A 22,732-nucleotide genomic window follows, 5' to 3' on the forward strand; every position below is an offset into this window, starting at 1 on the left:
TTCAATCACATTGCATTCACATTTAAACACTTACGTGACAACTCAAATATTTGTCTTATACGAATACGAAAACATTATAAATTCACCGAGTCGTTTATGCGCGTATAAACGCGTTGAACTTGACTCCATCGCTATGGAGCGATGAATCAATGTCTCAACACGTTCTCTTTATCCAGGAAACGAGCGTTTCTGAACGATACGAATCAGAGTTTACTTGCTTCTCCTCGATGAAACGCAATCGGAAACGGAAAAGGTGTTCGCGGAATAAACGATTAATTTACGTAATTGTTACATATTCATCGATCCTGCTTCTTCAAACTTTTTGTGGAATATTGTTTGCAAATCGACCATTTGCTTATCTTGAAATTGATATTCAATTTGCAAATTACGACCATTTGCTTATAATTAAAATCGGCAATTTTGATTGAGTTTGAAAATATATTTCTTATTATTTAATTTACAAAATTACCTTGTGGTATCGAGATTAATTAACTTTTGCAATAATCTCTTCGATCGCCATCTTTTCGAACAATTAACAGTTTACAACATGTTTTCACGCCGCTCCGCCAATTTTTTACTTCCTTTTTTTACTTCCTCGTCGTTTTACGGATTCCCATTAATTACGTCACGAATGCGGTTAATGACCGGTATCAATCACAAGAACGTTACGACGTAATCGAATTGAATCCCGATTCTCCACGATGGCGGAGCGTGGAAATGCCCGTTTCTTCGCTGGCCTCGGCAGGAACGTTTTGTTCCTGGCTTTTTTAATTAACACCATCAACCGATATTAATTACATTTTTTTTTTATCTGGCCCACACACCATTTTCATTATTGTGAAATTAATTTTTTCTTTCTCTCGCCCAACTTTCTCTTAGCAGAATGAATCTATTAAAAGGAAAAGGCACTTTTATTTATTTTTTCTAAAAATTTATCTTAATATAATTTATAACAATTATAATACCTCCAAGTATCGTTAGAGTATCGTCGATTAAATACTTTGAACATTTGCCCGACTCGTATCTCTAAAACTACTATGATTCGATGCAATACATTCCTCGTATGCGATATAACGCGATAGATAGAGTATTTTTTTGACGAATTATTATCTCGACAACGATCGAACACTATTTACACTCGGTTCGTTTCGATACGAACAAATTTTAGATTATTATCCGATATTAGATATTGAAATTGACAATCGTTATTCGAACGATACGATATAAGGGAAACGGCGTGGATCGTGGGAAGCACGAGTGGGATCGTGTGGTAATTAAACTCGGTGGTGGTCCTCGATTAAAATTCCAAATATTAACATCGACGCGCATTTTCGCAATTAGTGGCCGATAATAATGCATCATCGAGCGATGGCATCGAACGATTATTAAAAAAAGAAATCTTTGTTTCGATTAATTACGTATTTAGCGACCATGTTATTCGATTTTTTTTTAATCGAAGAGAAAAGAGACCAAAAGTTTGATAAAAGCAAATCTTACTACGGAGGATTCCGAATTCTCAATTAAATTCGTTTCGAATGTAAAATTATTGTTCTGAAAAGAATTTTTAATCATAGACGGGAGATGATATCGCGTGAATATTATTAAAAAAAGAAATCTTTGTTTCGATTAATTAGGTATTTAGCGACCATGTTATTCGATTTTTTTTTAATCGAAGAGAAAAGAGATCAAAAGTTTGATAAAAGCAAATCCTACTACGGAGGATTCCGAATTCTCAATTAAATTCGTTTCGAATGTAGAATTATTGTTCTGAAAAGAATTTTTAATCATAGACGGGAGATGATATCGCGTGAGTATTCGCGAGCCGATGCAGAATCATTCGTTGTACCGGGCTTGTGAGAAGAATCTCGTAACACGGTTCTTTATTAGCGCACCGCTCGCACACACCTTTATTAACATTCCGTTCGGCGACGGTGCAACGATGTCGATATAGAGGATGCGCCGATGATCGTACAGAATTTTATGCTTCTTGGTTATTAATGGCAGCGAGATACGAATCGAGCATTGGTGTTCCGTGTAACAATTTGCAATCACGGTTGCTTCCGTGTTTTTCAATTTTATTTCTCCAAAGAGTAAATTTATTTCTCTCTAAAGGTTTCGAAAACTTTGAATTTCGAGTAAAGGTATAGTTTTAAATTAAAAAAAAAAAAAAAAAAAAAAAAAAAACTATTTGGAACGGGGAAGAAACGATGCATTCGCAATTCTTGAGTTAAATCGTTTTCCAGCCTTTAATTTTTCCGTTTTATCGCGTCGAAGAAACCGCAATTTCGTTGATTGTACGTCGGTAAAAAAGAAAATCACTAAATCACCACGGCGCAAGAGGTCTGAAGTAATATAAATTTAAGAATAATGCGATTGCACACGCGTCGTTTTGAGCGACAAGTATGAAAAATGAATTAAAAAAAAAAAAGTCTCGAGCAATTTAGTAGATAAATTTCATTTCACATTCGACAAAATGCAATAACTGTAAAATGTCAGTTACGTTTCCTTTTATCGAAAGAACTCATCGTTGAGGAGAGATTCGATTTTGGACAAGATTTGTAATTTTTGTTTTTCTTTTTTTTTTTTTTCTCGTCGACAAGGTTGTCGACCTTCATTGCGAGCAAAGTAGCCCGGTTTATAACAGGTTTATGACAAAGGACACTTTACATTTAATATTTCAACACGGTACATCCAATGCATATTTATATTAAACATGAACCTGTCATTTTGGTAGTTAAGCGGCGAGCGTTTTAAAAATGGTTGCCGCTGACCCCTGTCATGATGTATAAATTGCATAACGAATGAATGCATGTAAATTATCTTTTGATCACCGCCATTTGAAAATTCTCGTGAAATATCACGATTAATTCCGCGATTAATAATATCGTTGCAAGCGGGTAAAGCTGATTTTTACCTCGTTATTAAACATAATATCGAGCTATCTTAAATTTTTGAAACGGTAACAAGTAAAAGTGTATATTTATCCATACGTGTTTGCTTAGAATCGTTTCAATTATTTTTCTCATTTATAATTACGTATCATTAAACACAATAAAAATAATGTTATCCTCGATTTAACTATTTTTATTAACTGTCGTATAATTACTCGATCATCCTCTAATTTTTCTTCATACATTTACCGATATAAATGAAGAACGAGTAGTTGCGTTTACATCGGCAGATTTTCATTAAATCGCAACACAAAGGAATATTTTTCTTTCGTTCTTTCTCGAAAAGAATCGAATAAAATAGGAGACCATGGGACAAAAGAATATATCTTTCCTCCATTGAAAAGATCGAAATAAAACATTAAGTATCCACAATAGAATCATAGCATTTCCACGAAAATCGGCAAATTGTCGGCGAGTCGGGTTGCTCGAGCAAAGCATTTTTAGCAGAGCGCTGCTCGACTGGTTAATCGAGTCGTAAATTACATTTTCACAAGAGTTCGGTTGTACCGGCAAGGCTGGGTCATCTCGTCTCGCGGTGTTTTATTTACTAGAGAAAATAAAAAAAAAAAAAAAAAATGTCCTACCTATGATCTATCTCGCGCGTGTTTGAGCAAACGAGGGATGAGTTATGGCGTTGAAATAAGAGTAAATAGCAGCAAGCGCGGTTGGATAAAGAGTTGAAGGATGTTGTAACATCATCGTAGATTACGCTTATCATCACTGTCGCGATGCTTCGACGACCCGATGTTTCGTTCTTTCGTTTCCACAACCTCCAATCCTACCACGATAAAATATAATTCGATCCTTCGTTTTCAACGGAGGACCCAAACAAACATCTAACTCTCTCTCCCCTAACCATTCGCACCAAGCGAATTCTGTCGATCGGCAGACGAGGCGAAAATAGGTTGGTCGGGCTATTTATGCAAGAAGTGATCAAAACAACGACCACGATCGGAGAGTGGTCGCTAAGGCGGGAACGAGAGTCGCTTGGACAGAAGATAGACGACGGATTAGGAAAAGAGAAGAGAAAAAGGAAAAAAAAATAGGAGGGTAGGACGGTTGGAAAGTTCAGAGGTTAGAGAAAGGAGTTTGTACGAAGATCGGCCTTGTTTCCTTCCCTCAGGAGGATGCGATGCAAGGAGTTGCTGCGACGCATTCGAGCCGGTTCGATGCGATTTTCAACCGTTCTTGCGGTGTATGCATATGTATCTTATATATATATATATACATTTTGTCCTGTGGTATCTCGTCTTGATTTCTACGAATATTTGTGAGGAATACATAAATCGTTGCTCCTAAATTTTATTCTTCCGATTGTTAGGTAATAATAATTTTCTATGGTTACGTAGAAGAATTGCATTGTTTATGAATTATTCCGCGATTACATGATAATTTATAGTTAATAAACCTCTCGTTCTGTATTTTTCTCTTTTTTTTTCAAACTCATTATTACCAGAAATATATTCCTCTTCTCGATCTTCTCTCGTAACGTGCAATTTACACTTCCTTAAAACGTTTAACCGTGGCATTAAAAAAAAGAAACCAACTTGAAAAAAAAACTTTCAAACCATTCTCATCAAGCAACCGTCGTAAACTCACAATCCCCGCTCGGACATATCATTACACCTTTGATTTCACCACATATTTTACCATTTAATCTCAGTGATCTTTCTCCAAAAAGCACATTCGCCTAACTACAGGAAAACGCGGTTAATAAAAAAAGGGAGAAAAAAAAATTTCAGTTTTCCTCCCTGATAATTTATCGACAACTAATTCGATCTTTACACACGCGACTTTACAGACGCGAAATATTCTCGGAATCGTACTTATAATACCGGCATTTATAATTATGTAAATCAGTCTCGATTAAATCCTAAAGGGAGTTCCTTCCTCCTTTATCCCCCTCTTTTCTCTCCCCTCCTTTGCCACCTCCAACGTCGTCTCCTGTCGTCTCGAAAAAAAAAAAAGAGAGAGAGAAAGAGAGAGAGAAACGAATGGAGGCACGCGTGTTATTTCTGGGTAATCTGGGAACCAAGAAACGTATGGTAAATTTCTGCCGTTAACTGAAATTCTTCATTCTTCGTCTCTCTTCCCCCCTCCCCACCCTGTCCTATCTTAATCGGCTTGTTTATTCTCGGTTGAGTATCCGGTACAATGGCAACGCGCGCGACAATGGTCGTGATCGAAGGCAGAGAGACAGAGAAAGACAAACAGAGAGAGAGAGAGGCTAGAAGTAGAAGTAGATAACGGTACCCGCGTGCCTCGCGAATCTTGCCTTCCTTTCCGACATTGCCAAGGGCTTCGTATCCAACGTATCGATATCCCTGAAGATTCGTCCGTATCGTTTCAATTTCACGATTTATCCTCGATAAATTCGACTATGTTTGACCATGTTTGAAGATGTTTGAAGAAGGAAGAAAAAAGAAAAAAAAAGAAAATGTAAAAACGTTTTATCGTGGAAGCGCAGATTCTGTTCTGCTGTTCGTCCGTGAAAAATTCGTGAAAATTCTCGAAGAAGGGAGGAGAAGAGAGAAAAGGACATCCACAGTATACGTACACCACATAACACAAAGTATAAACCGTCGAAATTCCGTTTCAATTACACGATTTATCCGTCCTCGATATCCCCTCGATAAATTCGACTATGTTTGATCGTGTTTGAAGATGTTCGAAGATGTTTGAACATGTTTGAAGATGTTTGAACATGTTTGAAGAAGCAAAAAGAAACAGAAAAGATGTAAAAAACGCTTTTTATCGATCGTGTGAGTTGTTATCGTTGTTCACTCACGTGAAAAATTCGTGAAAATTCTCGAGGAATGGGGAGGGGGAAGGACACGTTCGCAAGGACACCCAGTATACCAATACACCATATAACACACAAGGTATAAACCGCGAGTACGCTCACGTATGCGGATAATACCTGAGTAGTTGGTATCCGGTGGTGCATCTACTACGTTTTGTTTGCCTCGCACGCACATGGATTAGAGGCCCATAGCGCTGGCTTGCATTACACCTGTTATTGAATAATAACACGTGTGCACTCGGATCCGACGAAGGAGAGAGAGAAAGAGAGAGAGAGAGAGAGAGAGAGAGAGAGAGAGAGAGATGCGAACGTGTTCGAGGCCGTGTGATCGGTCGTTACGCGCACGAATGTCGAAGGAAATACGAAAATGTATTTCAGGGGTGAAAAGAAGAGAACGGATTTCCAATAGGATAATAGGACGGATAGATGTTTCTTCATCCTGATTCCCCTTTCTTCCGGGATCCGAGGTGCGCGCCGTTTAATTCCACCGATTCTAGTTATCCGCTTGTTGGATCAACTATGTAAACGGGCAGCAGTATCGCACTGTTTGCGGTTCGATGGAAATCCGAACGTGGTATCGGTTTCAGGCAAAGAATTATGGTGTAACGGAATAATTTAAAACTCTCTCTCTCTCTCTCTCTCATTCAGTCTTTCTCTCTCTCGGTATTTTAAGGAGCTCGAGGGAGAGGAGGAGCTTGTAACTTGGCTGGAACATCTTGTATATACGTTGTGTATTTGCGCGCATAAACTGGAAGACACGTATGGTGATGGCGAGAAGCTATGAGGCACGATTCCAGTCGCGAAATAATTCGCAAATTTTTCTCTCTCTTTTTTTTTAATTTAAAATATAGACTTTGTTTTTCTTTTTTTTTCGAATTAATAGCAGGGTATCGAGGAAGGGAAAAAAAGGGAGTTACAGGATTGCAACGTGTAATTGTGGCAAACGAACGTCTCGTATTTTGAGTTTTCGCGAAATATTTGCACCATATTTAATTCGCGTGATGTAAATTGCGAACAAGGTTGGCTCGAAAAGAAATTTACAAGGGAGTAAAAGAAAAAGAAGAAGAAGAAGAAGAAGAAGAGGGGGAGGAGACGTAAAGTTGCACGAATAAGGGCGGCAGAGAGAGAAAAATATAGGGAGGAGGGGGGAGAAACGATGTGGAGCAGGAAATGTGGTCGCAAGGTAAGAGAAAATTGCGACAAAAATTGTTCGTGTGTGCAACCACAGTGAATTCTACCGTGTTATGCAAATATTATGCCCTCGCGGAGAAAATCTCCGCGGAAGGATAATTAGAAAATATGAAAATAGAGTGCGATTTACGTTCGAATATCTGGTTTAAATAATGGTAGCAAAATACATATATCGAATCCTTATTTCCATAAACATTTACGTTATAAATTTCGATAATTTCCACGTTCTTATCCCTCCCTCAACCCTTTCCTCCGAAATATCCAGCCGTTAAATATCCCCCCCGTTTTTCTTTGAATCTCTCTCGCGTTCCAAGTAACGATACTCGAGCGAGCGGCGTGTATAATTTTTTAACAAAATTTTTACAACCTCTTTAACGTCCTTCACTTTTTATTCTGCACTTCTTTTCTCTCGTATCGCGCAAACTTCATCACGCGATACTTGCCACGTTCCTCCACGTCCGTCACGCGGCCATCACTTAGCTTAGCCATCGTTCCCCTCCCCGTTTCCCTCCCCTCCTCCTCCTCCATCGAAGGGAGGACGAAACAGAAGGGAAGCAGAAACCGGAGGATCGAGCGGATACGCATAAATAATTCCACGTATCCCGATATCGAAAATCCCGATATTCTCGTCCTCCAAGAAGCGACGACCAGCCTCTCCAATTAAGTATCGGCGATTAAGCAGTCGAGGCGGTGGTGGATCCATCTTTTCTTCTCTTCTTCGTCCCGTTTCTCTCTCCGCGCGGGACGACCGCTTTACGGATCCGCGATTCACGATTAATCGCGTTATCAACGTTTGCCACGAAACGAAAGATTACAGGCAATTTAAACGGAAACGTTTGCAAAGCGATTCTCGTTTATTGGAATATCGTTTTATACGTATTCAGAATACGTTGGTCAATGGTATCGGTTATTCGATCGGTTCAGAGGAGACGAGATCGATAATCAAAATCGGCGAGGAGAGAAAGAAATTAGCGAACTTTGAGAATTTTTCTGATAATATTTTTCGAATTATTTTCATTCGATCGATAAAATAGGCGCGAGATCGGGCGCGAGATTTCGACTTTTATTATTTTATTATACGACGGGTGGAATTGAATCTACCGTCTCGTGTTCCGGCGTTTAATCGTCTGACGATCTGAGGCGAGCAGAGAGAGCCTTGACCCCTCGACAATGCAAAGGTGAACGAGGAAGTTCCGATTGCGAAGCGAGAGAAAATACCAGTTTCTCCGGGAAGAAATCGAAGAGGCAAACTGTTACACGCTAGGCGGAAAAAAAAAAAAAAAAAAGAAACGGTTTCAACCGTTTCCAGCGCGTTTCTAGTGATGTAATTTTCTTATCACCCCGTTCCCTGAATTACGAGATAATTATAGCTCGCGCTATCTCCAAGAGTAAAGATACTTGAATGTATTTCGTGCATTCGGTTGGTACGAATGTCGATTGTCGGAATAGTTGGGAGCGATCGATACCAGTCGAGTGATTTGAAGGGGTAATTAGAATTTATGTTGCACGAACGATTTAATATCGAATCGATATCGAAGAGTAATTGTATTTTTATCGTCGGCTCGAAAGGAAACAATGATTTTTCTCGATAAACGATATTTGTTTGGGAGGAGCGCTCCCTTTTCGTGTAATTGATGATTCAACGATTCGAGGTAAGAAATGTCGCGTTAAAAGGGTTAAAAGGGATTAAGATTGGCACAATTGCAAAATTTACTCAATTGCTTTGGAAAGTTAAAGGAACATTCTCACTTGTCGTTCTTCTTCACCGTCGTGGATACTTGATAATCGTATTCATAAATTAATGGCGCATCGCGCGCCACCAGCTCGACGATCTCTAAAGTACGCGTTAAAATTCTCGTAAATATTCTCATTAGTTTCATAATCGTTCGACGTGGAAGATCGCATAAAGGATCTTAGTAGAGGGGACGATTTCGTAATAACGTCGATATGTCAACATCTCGTCCCCTTCTATTTTCATTTTTACTTCGTTTCTTCAAATATTTCCTCTTCAGAATTTTAATAAACAACCACTCGATTTTATAAACAGTGATTCGTCTCGCGTACTCTTCTATACATATACATATATATGCAATATTCGTGTATCAATTTTTAAATTAACGAATATTTATCTCACCTTTCACCCGAATACGCACATCGTAATAAATCAAACGAGAAGATCATCGCGTGAACTTTTGAAACGACTCAACGGAATAAATAAATCCGGTTAAAAAAGAAAAATATAATTGAGAAATGATTCAATGGATGCATATTTCACTAAGATTCCTGCAGGAGATCCTGTTGAGAAGATACTTGTTGTTCTGGGTTGACTGGGAGTGTTACCACCTACGAGCCACTCCTGGTACCAAAGCGACTGATAAGCGAGAAACACGTACCTAACGCGATAACGCGAACCACCAGCTTCCTACGTATAATTGCTTTTGTGTTTAGTACAATTGTTTCCCAACGCGTTTTCTAAAATCCGTTCTTCGTCTGCAAAAAGGAAGAAAAGCAGCGGTTTATTCAGACGCACGTGGAAAATATAGAAAAAATGGTTAATGGCGACGTGACACGAGGTGACAAATGATCGATCGTCGACCATTATTAAATCGAAGATATATCGATTTAATATAAGTCATGAAATTGAATGATATTTGAATAATTTATTGTTCAAAGATTGAACGAGGAGTGGATTAATTATAGTAGCTGCGAGTAAATTCTATTCGAGCGTTTTTAAAAAGTTTTACAAAATTCAAATCGGTCTTTGCAAACAATGCTCGTAAATAAAATGGAGCCTTGAAAATTGGTGGAGGAAAAGAAAAATTCGACAATTCGTTTCTTATTTTCCTCATTTCCTCGATCTCTTTATCTGTATTTTTCATCATTAAAAAATAAAATAAAATAAAAGATTTTAAAATTGTTCCTGGAAATCGAACCATGAAATTGAATATTATATATTTGTATAATTTATTGTCCAAGGATTAGAAACGAAGAGTGGGTTATAGTAGCTGCGAATAAATTTTATTCGAACATTTTAAATTAATTTTAAAAAATTTTAACTAATTAATTTCATTCATTCAAATTAATTAAGTTAACTCTGCAAGAGTTCCACGCAATCCTCTCTCTTTCTCACTGCTCACGATCAATGGAGGAAAAGGAAAATTCGATAAACCCGTCTCATCGATGTTTCGCTATCTCATTTCCTCGATCTTCTTACCTATATTTTTCATCATTATAAAACAGAATAAAAGACACATATTCATAACAGGAATACTAATAGTATTCGAAAGAAACTGAAAGCTGAAAGTTAACGCGTAAAAATATCATGAATTACACATCTAACACGTTTCTTAAAAAGAAAAAGAAAGAAAGAAAAAAAAAAAAAATCGCAGGCGGTCGAATCGCGGAAAGTCGAGGCACGCGCTAATCTCGCGCTATCAAATTTTCCTCTCTCGGGCGATTCTTAATCAAAATCGTCTCGCGTTTCCCGAGATTGGCCCGCGCATATTCCATTCTACTTTCCCCCCCCCCCCCCTCCCCTCCCCGTGGTTAACCGCGAGGATCCCTGTTCCAATTCCCATAATCCGAAATTACAGGCGATGCACGCACGAATTACGTGCATGCATAATGCGCATCGGCCGCACGATCGGCCCGTGTCGATACAGCCAGGCTATATCCCCTGTGCAAATACCTTTCGAACGCTTATTAGCTCATCGAGGCTTTGAAGCATCGAAGAAGAAGAAGAAGAAGGGAAAGAAAAAATGAAACGAGAGAATGCGTGGAGGATCGTCGTGGAAGAGGAAAAAGTTGGTGCGTTTTTTCGCGTTGTTCTCGTGAGTGAATTAAAACGTCGAATGGGATAAATGGATAATGATAGGAGAGGAGCTCGTTAGGGTGGAACACTTTTGACAGAGGGAATGGTATATTGGTTAATGGTAATTGGGGAATCGATAGGTAGGTGAACCGTTTAGGTTCGTCGCGTGTGGCGTTCGACGGGATGTGGGATGTTTAAGATGCTGCTCGTTTAATAAAAGATAACTTTAGATACTCCCTTTTTTCTCTCTTTCTTTTATTTCGATCGCTTGGTCGATCTAGGATTATTCTATGGAATGGTTTGCCCAGAAGAGAAAAAGGAATTCGAATTCGTTTCTTTCGATCGTTCTCGAGAGATATCTTTCTAAAATTTCGTAAAAATCGATTATTAATCCCGTAAATCGTATCGAAATCCAGCTTAACTCAATCTCTTTACTTCGAGGAATAATAATTAATAAGAGAAAAAAGTCAGATTGCCATTCTTTATTACCATTCTTTGCATATATAAATACATCGAAATACGTGAACGTGTAACGTGTATGATTTCCAGAAAATTTCCAGATCGTTACGACGATCGAGTCAAAATTGAAACATTTGAAACGCGATCGATCTCTCGAGGAAACCGCTTCCTCGAGAAAGGAAAAAGGAAGAATTAACGAGAGGAGGAGGGGGAGCAATTTGCCAAGTAAATAAAACACGGATGCGTGTACGATAAAATTCATTCGCGTTTTCAGCGCATAAGATCTCTCGAATCGTGTATGGGGCAGGAAACAAGGATTACGTATCCAATCTTAAATATAGATAACCTTCGTCCGATCGTTCCGATACGCGATCTACGTCGATCTATTTTCGCGTATTTGCATAATCGATGAAAAATTAAATTAAGCTGATTTGCATTAAAGAGGGGAAAAACGGTGCACGGGAGGGGGAGGGGGGAAACCCGTATAATGATAAAATTTACCTTTTTCGCTCGGTGAATTATCATTTATATTATAATTCGACACGGTGGAGCAATTTGTTTGTTGGAAAATCTGCATATTTATATATCGGGGGCATACAACGCGTGTAACAGTAATAATTGGTGGCAAGTGTGAAGTTGGAAAAAGATTTAGGGAAAAGAAAAAAAAAAAATGAAACGTAACGATCGATCGGTGTAAAACGTGTGTGCAACGTTCAATAAAGAGAGCGTCAATTTAAACGAGGCACTTAGGTTATTTAGATAGAGGCCGCCTGTGTATACACGCGACACAATTTAAATTACAATGTCTCGCGAATTGATAGCGCGTAGCAAGAGGAAGAAATTAAGTTATCTATTACCGGGGGTCGTAAACTATTCGCGGCTATCTCAATTGAGCCGGCCTTTATCGATCGATTTAACAATTTAATGCGGCCATTATTCGAACAATAATAAATGGAGTATATGGGAAAGAAGAGGTACGAGTGATGCTTTAAATATACAATCCGGATAAATAGCGTGCAATTTGGATAGTTGTTGTATTCCAAAGTACATCCGTTCGCGATTCTCTTGTTCCGTTTTTACTTGGAAAATATATTATTATTCGATCGAACGGAGCGCACAAAATTCACGAACAAGGTAATTCTAAACTATAACGCGTGATTTTCTTGTTTCGTTTCTATTTGGAAAAGATATATTAATCGATCGAAGATTAAGAGTGCAATTTTGGATAATTTTGCATTAATTCACAAAATTACGAACAGAGTAATTCTAAACATTGATGCGCGATTCTCTTGTTAATTCACGAAATTACGAAGAGAGTAATTCCAAACATCCGCGTGTGTTTCTTTTCTCTTCTCTCTCTCTCTCTCTCTCTTTCGAGTAAAAATATTATCTGTTTTCAAACAGAATTGTCTCGTCTCCCTCTTTTTCTTCTTTTTTTTTTTTTCGAAAAATTGTTTGATCAATCCAGAAAAGAAACTGTTTCCTTGTCTCCGAGGATATCTCTCCTCGTATGTGTATACTACAAACATGTTTCATTTTATGCTGACATAAGTCAAGCTTATCAAGGAAAGGCACACAACTATTCACCCTGACGTGGCGCCATTCCACGTTAAATGTTAATCTAAAATACGGTTGCCAACAATCTAGAAGACGGTATGTAATTCGCACGAGTAATAATAAATGCAAGAGTGTGAGTCATGGGAGGGAGAGGAGGAGGGGAGGGGGGGGTCAATCGGGAAGGCCCTTCCTCATCGAATCGTCCAATTGAGTCGAATAACGCTATCAATTACGTTTAACGTGGAACAATCAATTTAATTTGAATGATGATTAATGTGTCTTCGTTGTACATTCGTTGGGGTGCGCGATTAAAATTAAATGGACCGCAATTTACATTTATCGTTCGAAAATATATATTTTTATTTGATGTAAAAAAAAAAAAAAAAAAAAAATAAGAATCGTTGGAAATTCGCGTTTCAACGCGATTTAAATTTCCAAACGAGCGAAACCATCGTTCTTTCCATTATCGCAAAAAACGAATAAGCCGATTCATCGTTTTTCCATTGCGTACTGACGTAATACGTGCGAGGTCGTACTTCTTAAGTCGGCTAATAGGCAACTGAAATTAATTAAGATCGAAGCCGGGATAAAAGTGCGCGACGGCAAACTACTTTCAACGTGCGCAGAAACTGGAAGCAAAGAACGAATATTTGTGTCGAACATAATGGTCGTCTTTGTGTATATTTTTTTTTTCTCTCTTTTTATAAAATCTAATATTTCGCAAATCTTTCCTCAATCGATTTCCGCGATAGATTGACAAAACAATTTTCTTCTTCGAGATATAAAAATATCATTTCGACGCAATGAAATCGATCCAATAAAGCTTCAAAATTTTTTCCCTCCTTTTCTCATATCATCTCATATATATATAATACATATATATATCGATACATTTCGAGACACCTTTGTTTTCTAAATTCGATCGAAATTTCTGTACACAATAACGTTCGTACATTCTGACCTCATCTCAGACTCTCGAAAGTCAACGTCTTCCACGAATATATTAATAATATAAACCGCGTAACGTGGCAATAGCACGAGACAGAGTAAAAACGCAAGATATAAGAGGGATTACGATAGTAAAAGGAGTGGTAGAAAAAGAGGGGAGGGAAAAAAAAGGGGAACGAAGTTGGATCGGCGCGCTCGACAGGTGGTCGTCATTATTACGGTCTCGTGTTCCGGCCACACGCGCAACACCCCCACACGCAAACACGTTGCTTTTGCACGAGCAAAGTGTGTGGGTCGGCTGACAAGCCGGCCAGGGAATGACCAGTCGTGTAAACGCGTAATACGACACGCGAAATCGTTTCCAGGTATCGAATTACCAGGAATTGGATGGAAAGAAGCCGCGGGACCGCAAGGTGCACCGCGAACGGTGTGGTGGACCGGTCTCGTAACGTAACGTAGCGTTGTTGCTGCTGCTGCTGCTGCCCGCTCGCCGCTGCTACAATTGTCAGACACTGAAGAGATGCTGAATTTTCGAACGTGGCGACAACGTTGAAAACCGGTATAAAACGGTCTATGGGCTCGGTCGGTATTGAGGGTGTCGAGGGGAGTTGCACATGATGCGTATGGCGTGTCGCTGCGGTCGCGTTGGTGGGAAACGTGTTTTGTTTTCGCCAAGTGGACGATGCTTTTTCGAAGTTGAGGTTTGACACGGTTTACCAAAGTACGGGAATAAAAGTAAAAGTTACGTAAGAATAAACTTAGGTTAGGCGCGATACGAGTATTCTAAATTTCTCAGTGTTCTCAGAGGTAAAATATGTATATATATATATAGGTGTGATAATTTAGTAGAAGTAAATGCCAGTTAATGCATATGCATTAACATTACTGAGAGCGTGGAAATCGTATGTAACAAGGTAGAGTGGAAGAAAAGAATCGGACGATTCTCGAGAGGAACATTAATCCGAAAGCGCTCTCGAAAGCGTTCGTGCGTTGATTTGACTGATGGGTCGATCGTTTTAATATCGTTAATGACGCGGTTGAAAAATGATGCGTGAAATTATCGAAGCGAAACACTGCGTTGGCGTGGATACGTGGCCGTTATTAGAGACGCGAGAGTATTAAGTTTCTACATCTACGTTTAATTTAATGATCTTGCCTTTTAAAAGGAAGATTGATTTAGTCGATCGTGGACCTCGACTCGATGGTCCACTGTACGTCCGATTAAATTATTTTCAATCCACGGACATGATCTTAATTAACAGTAAGCGACAGTAATAAATATACTTGGCGCCGTTTGCAAAAATTCAAACTCGATACACGCGTTATCTCGCCATTATTAAGCACGCCATTTTCGAGCTCTATGAGGAGAGAATTCTTAAGAGTGTTCTACGACACTTATCTTTAATAAAATATCGTCGAACAGTAGCATTTTTTTTCTACGAAGAAAAATTTTAATTTTTTTTTTTTTTTTCTCTCTCTCTGGACATTTTGAACAATGTTAAGAGAGAAATATTTTCAGTCGATACCGAAAAGTGACAGATAACATATATCAAAATTGTGGTCTTTTTACTCTTTTCCACGCGTCCATCGAGCGGGCCGATTGAAATTTCTTAGTTTTAAAAGGGAGAAAGGGGAAAGGATACGATTGGAGCGTTGCATCGTGCCGAATAGCCATTAGCCACTTGTCACATTGACATATCAATTAAAATTGCTCGTATATAGGGGGCCTTATTAATATTATCTCACCTGCGTGACACCTTCCAACGTCAAGGATACATACATGATGTATTATCTAAATGGTTATTAAACGGGCGTGTCTGGTCGGTTTTTTTTTTTTTTTCTTTTTCTTTTTTCGTAAAATGGTCATTGGTTATGATAATGTAATTTGTTGGAAGATTTTTTTTTTCTTTCTCTTTTTTCTCGACAAAAGTATCGCGACAGATTTTATCCTGCCGGATAAAAAAGATACGAAATCGTTTGATACAAAATGACACGTATTCACGTATTGGAGCGTAAATTAGAAATTCAAATTTAGATAATTTAGAATTAATTTTTCGTACGGAATGGCAAATGTTTCCATAAATACATGTGTAAAACGCATATATGCATAAATGATACGGAAAAGTGTCATATTACGAACGTCACGTCTTTTTCTATTCTACCGATGCAACGGTACAAATTAGCACTATTTACATCAGTACGTGAGATATCTCGTATTTTTTCACGGCAATAAACAGTTACCAATACAGTTCTCGGAATTCAACGTCAACCTTGTTAAAATAAAAATAACGTGGAGATAAATCACGCGCTAGTTTCCAATAACAGTGAATAATTAATAACGCGATATAATTATTCGAAACTTTATATAAATAAGTCATAATACGTTATCTTGTCAAATTATCTAATACCAATTACGCATCGTAAAAATACTTTGCATGCAATAACTTATAGAAACGATCAAATTGCTATCTCAATTACACTCTCTCTCGTATCCACTCTCTTCCTACGCTATCTCGCGAGGAAATTTTCTCGATATTACAACGATTAAAAAAAAAAAAATGTCACTATATCACTTTTGTGTTCTCCATATAGAAAATTATCTCGATAATGTGATTTATCATTATCGTTACAACTGATTAATATTAATATCGGGTTAAACTGTTATTTATATAGCTATTACAGTTGTTGATAGTTGTTGGAACGGCTGGAACGAAACGCTGGCAAAATCAATAAGCCACTTTGTCGTGGACGCAAAAGGGTACGTACGAGGAGAGGACGGAAACGATTTCGATCGAGGAATTCCTCGAGGGCGAACGTTTAATCCGTGCGCTCGTTTTGAATTTCAAATGAAACCACAGCTGAGTCACCGTTTCTCCCGTCCGTGCAACTCTCTCGTCCGTCGTCGTCGGCAAATTGACACGCGATTAATCAACGATCGTCGTCGTCCTTTGGACAGAACGCTACGTATATTTTTAAGCGTTAACGAGCGTCGTTTTGGCGCGTCGTTGGATCTAACGCCGTTCAAAGCAAAGCCTAGCCTCGATTACCCCGGAGAGGAGAGCTTTCCTCGCACCCTCCCCTCCCTTTCTAACGATACCTAACGAGCGCCTAGTATCCGGCAATGAAATATTACCTCTATTACGGAAGACTGCAAATTATTTCTCCATTTTTAGTCCCCACGATCGCAATCCAAGTTTTCGACGTTATTCAATCTCGGTAATTTTCTTTTTTTTTTTTTGGAAAATTGAAATTAGTAAGTTGGAACGAAAATTTATTTAAAGAAAAGATACAACGATTAATCGAAAGAAAAATGGCCGATCATTTTCGTAAAGATAAAACGTAATATAGATCGATATAGATAAATAATTTTTTTGTATTACGGAAGACTGTAAATTATTTCTCCATTTTTAATCCCCACGATCGCAATCCAAGTTTTCGATGTTATTCAATCTCAGTAATTTTCTATTTTCTTTTTAAGTTGGAACGAAAATTTGTTTAAAGAAAAGATACAATACGATATAGTTAATCGAAAGAAAAATGGCCGATCATTTTCGTAAAGATAAAAACGTAATATAGATCGATATAGATAAATAATTTTTCGGTGTAAGAAAAGTAAGAATTTTAGAGTTCTTGGCTCGAAGTTTAAATATCGGATTTTGCGAGCGAATAAAGGATCGTTGGATGGTAAAAGCAATCTCGAATGCGAACTCGTTCGAGGCTCCGCTGGTTCCAGCAAACTCAAATTACGAGCGTATAATTTCTCGACGCTGCGCTGGCTTGCGTTCATGTACCCTTTACGAGTTATTACCCCGCTTGCAGTATGGCGGGCCAGATACGCGTAGCAAAGAGAACAAAAGGAAATAGAAGGGGGGAGGCTTGTGTCGATCGAAAAAATTACCACGATCGTTTCCACGCTTTTTCTCCATCCTTCCGACATATCGCATCTCGAATTTTTATAACGCGTTTATAACCACGCGAGGTGTGATAATATTCACCTTTAAACTCGACTTTCGCTCTATATATATGTATGCACAATTTCTTGCACAATTTTGTGATTATATTTTTTTTTTTATTCGATATGGTAAAATTCGAAAAATAAGCAAAGATATGAACGATATCGTCGCGCGATAAACAATTAAACATACGATGTCTCTTGCTCTCAGGAAAATTTTTATTATTTTCTTAATCGAAATCCTCGTAATCTCCCGTAATGATATTATACGATATTAGGGGAAATATTGATTAAAATATAATTACTTCCGTTAAAACGAGTTCTCGTAACACGCACACACACGCACACACGTCGCTATCAACGATCGATCGATCGATCGTTCGTAACTTAATCGAGACGCGATCCAGCCCACCACCAGAGACACTGTCCTTGCTTAGATAGGGATCAATGATGGCTGATGATCGCTCTAATCGTTTCATCTTAATCGATACAAATTTTCCGTATCTCGCCCACCGATCATAATAATTTCTTTACGCTCGATTGCCTCCATTTCCCTATTCTCTGAAAAAATATAACAAGGGTATATCCCGCCTAATTCTATGTATGCGCGCGTGCGTGTACCCGCGACAGTACTCACACCACTGGTTCTCAACGAAGGGAAATAGAATCTGATTTCGTATTTCGCTTTTGATCAAATGATCCTCGCCCCTGAATTTATTCATTTTAATTATCCATTTCGATATCCTATCCCCGTTTCACGAACGCGTTTCTCCTCCATCCATCTTTTCATTCACTCGAAAAATCGAATACGAATGGAAAATAATTAAACCGAAGTAACGCTTTCCCTCCTCCTCCTCCGCCACGAGCGGAATCGAAAAGACATTTGCGTGGCATTTTCTTCTGAAAATACGGCCCATATCGACCCACGTGAAAGTCGCGAAGCAAACGGGCCGGGATGCGGCCAACACGCCTCCTACAACGCGCCTTATTGTTCCCTGTCAACGTTACGACCGTCGAACACCCGCTCACCACTGCTGGTAGCTGCGCTCAATCGGACCGACACGTTCGCTTTCTCCGCGATGATCCCATCCGTTGCCGATTTTTTTTCTTTTTCATCGCCAGTATTATAAAAATCCCTATTATGAAAATTTTAAAAATTAAATTTTAAAAATCCCTAAATTTATATACATATATAAATTTTATCTCCTCCCGTTATCGAGATAAAATGGAAATGAAAAGGAGGAGGAAAAAATCGATCTATATATATATAATCTAACTTCCGTCTCCTGACACGAGGGGAAAAAGGAAATCCAGAGTAGACATCGAGAGATTTGTTCGCCGAGCGGGGAAGAGAGACCACCTGCGCGCGTTTCTGCCATTCGGTTGCGCCCGAGGATGAATGAAAAACGAGCGTCGCACACGTGTGCAAACTGCTCGTACCGAGGCTCGGTACGCGCGGTAATAAAGGGGCATCGAGCAAACGTGTGTGTCGAGTCGAACGTTTGCCGCTTCTATGTATGCGTGTGTATATGTATATATATGGCGAGAGTACGTGGGCAGAGGAGGAGGGAAGAGAAGTTTTTTTTTTCTCCCCTCTCTTTGCAACTTTTGATTTTGAAGAAGATGAAGTGAAGTGGTCGTCGTAGTTAAACAAGCGATTGTTTTTTTTTTTTTTTCATTATACGCATTGATATTGTACTACCGAGTAGATAGATAACTCAACCGCACAGTTGAGTCCTCTTATTTGATATTCGCGTGTAAACGCGGTTAGAGAATTACGTGACCGGAAAAGGAAGTATCGATAACTTAGTTAGAGAGAGGTGGAAATTTACGCATCGCAAATGCGAAAATTGGTTGGAAGAGGAGTGGTTCGTAAGATTCGTAAGATCGAGAGATCAATCGAATAATAAATCAATCGTGGCGCATCCTGTGTATCCTTGGGAGGGAATAAAGGAACGAAGAACGAAGAGAGGAATTTGTAATACGTTTGCCCGTGAATGCACGTTACAATTTCCCACCTGTATGACTTATTTACAAAGGAGGAAAAAAAAGGAGAAGAAGTAGAATCAGAAGAGCAAGGGACTCGTCTGCATTCGAATTTCGTAATTGCCTCCCTCTCTCTTTCTCGAGGCTGTCTAACTGTTATCGGTTAACGAGCTGTCAGCAGAGATAAATTCGCGGGACACAGGAACAGTCGGTTTGATACCTCGCTACGTGGCGCACCTTGAAACACGCACGCATCTATTTATACGTGGCTGGGACCAGGGCCTGGTGCACAGGATGCAGAAATCGCGCACTTTTAACCCAACTCTCGATAAAATTCCATACCTTTTTCCTCGAGCGGCTCGGCAGCAGCTGGTGCGTGCTGGTTTGCCTGCCGGCCCTCGCCTCTTTCATCCTTTCTTTCTGCCCGCTGTTCGAAAGAAAAATCGAAGAGTACTTCCTCCTCCGTCCAACTTCGAAAATCGAGATTCGATTCATCTCGGAAAAAAAAATGTCTGATCAATTTTGCTATATAGATGGAATGCTGTTCCACGAAATTGTACCGCGAATTTAGAAAATATTTTCTAAATATTCAAAAATAATTTCATCTCGCTCGGAGAGAAAAGATTCGAATTCCTTTGGTTCTCTCTTTTTTTTTTTAAAGAGAGATGGGCGAATAAGGATCGTTTAACATCGAGATAATTAATTTCTGTTAAGAGCTTGATCCAGCGACGCGCAAAGAAATCTACGAGCGAGATTAATTTTTCTCGTTCGTACGAAGCGAACATATGTCTGGATGCACGCATAAATTAAGCTCGATCGATCACGCGTCGTGTTTTCCTCGTGGATCGATCGATCGTGTATAGGAAAAGGTATTCGAAAAAACGTTTTCACCCGCCGATTTAAAGCTGGCTGTCGCCGACGAATCGGTCAAAGGAGAGGAAGACGGGAAACGGGGCTCGAGGAAGGCCGGCAGATTTACGCTTTTGCCTCGCCGTGCCTCGTATCTCCTCGTCTCTGCCTTTGCCTGCCTGCGCCTGTCCCGACTCGGATGTTTGAGAATGTCGTGAGGAACGAGCGAAATCTCGTGTACTGGACTTGGTGTGTAATCTAGAAAAATACGCGCCCCTCGTGGGAACAGGGCTATTGAGAAACGCGAGTCGAGACGTTGGCGTTTCAATCAAGTCGGAGAAAGAAATTTTCGTCGATCGAAAATTACGAATTCTTTCAGTGACGAATAAAGCATTACTTCGATAATTTATTTTGTTCGAAACGTAATAATAATCGTATACGAAAAGATGGAACAATTTTAAATAAACACTTAAAGCAACTTTAAATTTTTAAGAAATTTTTAAGAAACGCGAGTCGTTACAGGCTTGGCGTTTCAATCAAGTCGGAGAAAGAAATTTTCGTCGATCGAAAATTACGAATCCTTTCAGTGACGAATAAAGCATTACTTCGATAATTTATTTCGTTCGAAACGTAATAATAACCGTATACGAAAAGATGGATCAATTTTAAATAATCGCTTAAAGCAACTTTAAATTTTTAAGAAATTTTTAAGAAACGCGAGTCGTTACAGGCTTGGCGTTTCAATCAAATCGGAGAAAGAAATTTTCCTTGATCGAAAATTACGAATCCTTTCACGTAACAGTGACAAATAAAGTATTACTTCGATAATTTATTTCGTTCGAATAACAACCGTAGATGGATCAATTTAAGTAATCATTTAAAGTAACTTCAAATTTTTAATCGGTTTTTCCTCGTTTCGTACGCTCTCAATCCCAACGATTTTGAATATTGTACTCTTCGATGGAAGAAAAGAAAAGTATTCCCTTTTTATGAAATCAATTAGCCGTTGCTAAAACGCGGCGAATGAAAACGGGTTAACGGCACGAAAGACAGACTAATTAATATTACACCTATCTCGAGCCACACGAGTTTCGATTCCTTCCTATCCACGAGTGGTTCGCCACGGATTATCGACGCGCTTATCGCATTCCGATTAGAAACTCCCGTGGCGTGTGCATAGCTATACAAACACGCGTAGGCGAGACAGAAATCTCTCTCGGCTTTTGGATCGCGATTTTTCTTCTCCCCCATTTCCTTCTTTTTTCCCCTCTCCTTCTATTCTCCAATCTTTTTTCCACTCTTTCCGCGAGTAGTTTCGAGAATGTAGTTCGACATTTTTTCGAGAAATGGGGGGGTTGAAACGAGAGCTTTCTTTCTTTTTTTCTTTCTTTCTTTCTTTCTTTCTTTCGACGATCTCCGTGCGCGTGGGCGGCTTGGCGTATGGGCGTGCAAAAGGAAATCTTCCTCTCCAGAGATCCTCAATCTTCGCGAGATAAAGATATTCCCGCGTGTATATCGAATAAGGAAGAGTTCTTTTTTTTTTTCGAAAAGAAAAAGCGAACTCAGTTGACGAGTTATCTCGGATACGCGCGACAGAATCGACGAAGCGAAGTCACGAACACCGAGTCGAGAAGATAAAGAAACGTGGCAGAAAGAAGGAAAATAATCGTTCGATATCGCATACCCCGGAAATAGCGGAGTCATTAAACCGAGGAGGAAATTCGAATCGAACCTTTCATCCTCGTTTCGAGACGCGATGGAAAAGTTTCGAGGATCTATGGATCCGATTAGACGCAACACACCTCCCGTTTCCACCGGTCGATCGAGCAACGAACGTTGAAATAATGGATTGGAGGCCGTGGCTCGTTCGCCATACGTCACGTTAATGCTGTCGCTACGGTGGCTCATAGATCATGTCGATCCTCCTACGCCGCGATCCATTCGATAAAGGATCGAAGGATCGTGCTTTCTGCGCTCACGGGAAAATTACCTGACTTCCGAATATCGTTCCATCCATCGAATTACTTTTTTTCGACAATTCGACTTGCTCGAGAATTTTTTTGCGCGATAATCAAAGGGAAAACGCGTTCGACGCGCAACACGTGTCAACACCGCTTATCTTAATGTCCCAAGCTCGGAGCTGTTATTGGCGTTACGGTTTATTTGATCAACGATCCCATCGGCGGATCTGTTTTTCTTTAATCCGTGACAGGTTTTGGTTTAGC

General features: G+C 39.3%; 1 protein-coding gene and 1 long non-coding RNA gene across 3 annotated transcripts in view; one reads left to right on the forward strand and one right to left on the reverse strand.

The window, feature by feature from the left end:
* LOC122715994 (laminin subunit alpha-1) overlaps positions 1-22,732 on the forward strand; it is a 121,072-nt gene that overhangs the window by 79,549 nt on the left and 18,791 nt on the right. The gene's annotated exons all lie outside the window — the stretch shown is intronic.
* Positions 419-1,070, reverse strand: LOC122715997. Its single transcript, XR_006346933.1, has 2 exons — positions 966-1,070; positions 419-889 (listed from the first exon to the last, which is right to left on the reverse strand). It is a non-coding gene; the product is annotated as an uncharacterized LOC122715997 (long non-coding RNA).

This window comes from Apis laboriosa, unplaced genomic scaffold (genome assembly GCF_014066325.1).
Source record: "Apis laboriosa isolate Shangri-la unplaced genomic scaffold, ASM1406632v1 scaffold40_cov151, whole genome shotgun sequence".
In the NCBI taxonomy this organism is placed as follows: domain Eukaryota; kingdom Metazoa; phylum Arthropoda; class Insecta; order Hymenoptera; family Apidae; genus Apis; species Apis laboriosa.